Source organism: Nestor notabilis, unplaced genomic scaffold, assembly GCF_000696875.1.
Source record: "Nestor notabilis isolate BGI_N333 unplaced genomic scaffold, ASM69687v1 scaffold32086, whole genome shotgun sequence".
NCBI lineage: Eukaryota > Metazoa > Chordata > Aves > Psittaciformes > Psittacidae > Nestor > Nestor notabilis.
Window position 1 is genome coordinate 300 of NW_009934821.1, and position 3,915 is coordinate 4,214.

Sequence of the window (3,915 nt, forward strand, 5' to 3'; positions counted from 1 at the left end):
GGTTTAGGCTCTTTCATCCAGAGGCACTGACACTACAACTCACGTTCTTCCTGCCCTGGTGCGGAGCTGTCAGAGCCTCTGTTCCCCTGCAGGGCTCCCCCGTGCCCGCAGGGCTCTGTCAGCCCCGGCTCACAGCAGCAAACGGGACATCGCTGCTGCTGCTTGTGCAGGGGAGGCGAAGCAGAAAGCTCCGCTGTGCCCGTGGAGTGCCTGTTACACCGGCACAGAAGGGGTTCCTCTCCCTGTCGACCGCCGGCTTCTGACAGCACAGGCTGTAGTTGCTGTGATTCAGGTGACAAGTGTGGCTTCCTCACTGCCTCCCAATTATCACATTCCTGAACTCATTTCAGCAAAGCCGATTTGCACAGTTATTACCAGGCTCCTTCTTGGCTGCTTTCAGTGCCTCTGGGATGGAGAACAAGGTTTAGGGAACCAAACCCAGACTGACAGACAGAAGCACCAGGGTTTTGATGCTGCCTGACTTGCTGTAGGCAAAGACCCCATGCCTGTCTACAGCAGGGATAATAATGATGCTTCCCTACTTGATGGACAGCAATAAAGGCACAGAGGGAGTAAATCACCTGGATAGGAGCACACAAATGAAGCTTCCTCCTCTCCCAGTCCCCCTCAGCTCTCCTGTTACCTTCCCTGTCCTTTTCTTCACTGTGCCTGCCACGCACCCTCACTTGGTGCTTATCCCAAGGTGCCTGCTGCTCCCAAGTCCTTCCCTAGAGCTTATGTTCCGCAGGCATTTGTCAGCTCTCCCTCACTTCTGCTGTGCTCCAGCATTCCCGCAGCACTACACATGGCTCTGGTGCTGCTGGAAGTTTTGGACCACACTCAGGACTGGCCTCAGAGTGCTAGATTCCCACCTGGGATAAAAGCCCTGTTACTATCAAGCTAATTGAGCAATGGAGCCAAACAGTTCTGCTCCAGGAGAGGCAAGGATGCTACAAGGACGCTTGTGGAGCAGTGTGAGGTGCTGAGCTCTGGTCCCTGGCAGGTGTGGACAGGCATGAAGATGCTCAGCATTTCTCTGATCCTTGTGATGTGGAGCTTTTGGAGTTGAAAGGATCCTCTCCCCATGTCACTGGTGGGAAAGGAAGGCCAGAGAAAGGAGAGATGTTGTACTGGGGTGAAACAAGATTATATTGAAATGAGCTATTCCTGTCTGAGATGAGCCAGGTTTAAGGCATCATCACATGGCTGTTGCTGCCCATCTCTAGCGGAGCCTGTTTTGGTTTGATGATTTCAGTAGAAAAATCACACTCCTGACTGAAACAGAGAACCCTGAGCAGGGTTTGTGTGTGGGACGGGTCTCCCAGACAGTGCTCTGCCAGCTCAGCCCTATGTCCTTTGCAGCGCAGGAGCACAGACTGTAACTAATTGTGGGAAGGTTTCGTCTCCAAAGCTAATGCGAGACAGGCCTGAATTACCAGCAGTGCAGACACAAACAGAGAGAGAGCAAAACCAGCTGGAGTCCTGGGAAAGGCATCAGCTCACGACGTGCTCAGGGGGCAGAAATGACTCTTCATTCCCTTAGATGAGGAATCATGACACAAACAGGGCTGGGGGAGGCCGGGGAAAATCCGAGGGGCTCATGCTGCCTTCAGAGCCATTCCCTGCTCCGGAGCTGCGCACATCTCTCGCCAGGCTTTCTGTGTTTGAGGGAATTCAGTGCTTTCCTGGAGCTCAGAGCTACAGCCTCCTACTTGTCCTGCCCCCACCGTGGTGCAGACATACCATCTACCTGAAAACGTGTTCTCCATGGCTGTGGCGAGTTTCCATAGCCCTTGCCAGGAGCAGAGGCTCCTGCTCAGCACGTTCCTGACTGGCGAGCAGTTTGTACCCAGGAGGTTGTTTTGATTCAAACTGGGGGGAAAAAACCCAACCAACCAACCAGGCAGGACTTGGGGCTGGGAAGGAGAAGGCACAGAAATGGGCTGCCAGGGAGGGAAAAGCCACTGGATTGGGAGTGAGATCAGCTCAGCCCCTGCCCGCGGCTGCAGGGAAAAGGTCACCAGTCACCAGTCTGACCCTTTAACCGAAGGTATTTGAAAGATAACAAAACCAGAAAGAAAAACAGAAAGGGGGAGGAGGGAGTTGAAACGCTTCAGTGCCCTGCTCCACAAACCCCAGCTCCCGCAGGCAGATCTGCTCTTGCTTACACTGGCAGAAAGCTGGAAGCCTGCTGACTTCCAACCCCGCCGCTCGACTCAGGGCAGGATTTGGTCCAGGCGACTTTTAAAGCCGCCTGAAAACCCCAGATTTCCCAGGAAAGCTTCCTGGGCTTTGTCCAACCTGCTCTGCCCGGCGGGAGCAGCCAGGAGGCTGGGATGGGCTGAGCCTGCTTTCAGGAGGCACAGGGCTGTTTTCCAGAGAAATACCTCCGTCACCCCCCCCTCCCGAGCAGGGTGACAGCTCTGTCGCCAGCTTCAAGGAGGAAGAGCCTCGGGTGAGGTAATGAAAATCCCCCTTGGTAATTCAGAGAGTGAAAGCAGAGGCTGGTGCCGGGAAGGGCTTGTGAAACATCCTGCGCACACTGGGAGGATTTGCATGGAGGAACTGGGGTGTGCCGAGGCTGGGAATATTGTGGTGTCACGCAGTGAAATAGAAACCCCAGCTCCTACCACGTCCCCTTTGCCTGTCCTCTCCTTTCCTGGTTACCTGATCACAGAATCACAGAGCCACAGAGTGGTTTGGGGTGGAAAGGACCTTAAGATCATCCAGTTTCAGCCCCCTGCCACGGGCAGGGACACCTTCCACTAGAGCAGGTTGCTCCAAGCCCCTGTGTCCAACCTGGCCTTGAACACTGCCAGGGATGGGGCAGCCACAGCTTCTCTGGGCACCCTGTGCCAGCGCCTCAGCACCCTCACAGGGAAGAGCTTCTTCCTTGTGTCTAGCCTGAACTTGCCCTGTTTCAGTTTGAGCCCATCACCCCTTGTCCTATCACTCCAGTCCCTGGTGAAGAGCCCCTCTCCAGCACCCTGCTGGGATGGGCAATACCTGCCTGTTGCTCTCAGCCCTGGCCTGGAGGACACGGGGGGATGTTAAAAGAGCTATTTTGGGACACTCAAAGCTCCAACCTGCCTGAAACTTCCAGGTCAATCTGGCCCAGAGATGTGAACGCTTCCCTGGAACAGGCTGTTTTCTCTGGAAGTCCGTGCCTTTCCTCAGGGTTTCTCATGCTTCCCCCAGGCATGAGGTGGGTGGTTATTGCTGGGTCACAGGCTGTGCAGATGGAGGTTAGGGAAATGGAGCTCACATTGCTGCTTTCTGACATGATGGAACAGGAGAAAGAGCTTTACACCAGGAATTCTTCCTTGTTACTAAACAGGGAATGATTCAGCTCCTGTCTGGCTGGGCAGGATGAGACCTTTGGCCCTGCACGGGTGGGACAGCCAGGGCTGTTAAAGGGATCCATCAGGATTCACCAGTGCCCAGTGCAGGGCTGTGCCCTGAGGACCCACCACAGGAGGGCACAGCCACGTACGTGCTGAGAGCTCGCTTTAGGCACAGCACGTAGGCAAAGCCCAGAGGGACAGAGAGAGCCGAGTGGCCCAAAGGTGGTTTTAAACCTCTCGGAGGTGCAGTGCAGGGTCTCATCCCAGCTCCATGCCCTGAAGACATGTGCCAGGAGCATATGGGCTGCCTGCGTGGGGGCCCAGCTCCCTTGGGTGCAGAGCAGGGCTGGGCTGTCCCAGGGGATCAGCCCAGCTTGACCCTGAGAGCTCTGAGGTGTGTGTGGGGGGTGCTTTGCATGGGGGCAGCAGCTGTGGAGGCAAGAGCTGGAGCTCAGCGGGGTGGTTTTCTGCCAGGGCCCTGGGGGACACTGGTTTGAAGTGACACACTCTGAGCTTCCTCAGGTGGAGATGCCATCAACGGCGGGGCGTTGTTCTACTGGGAGGGCGACAG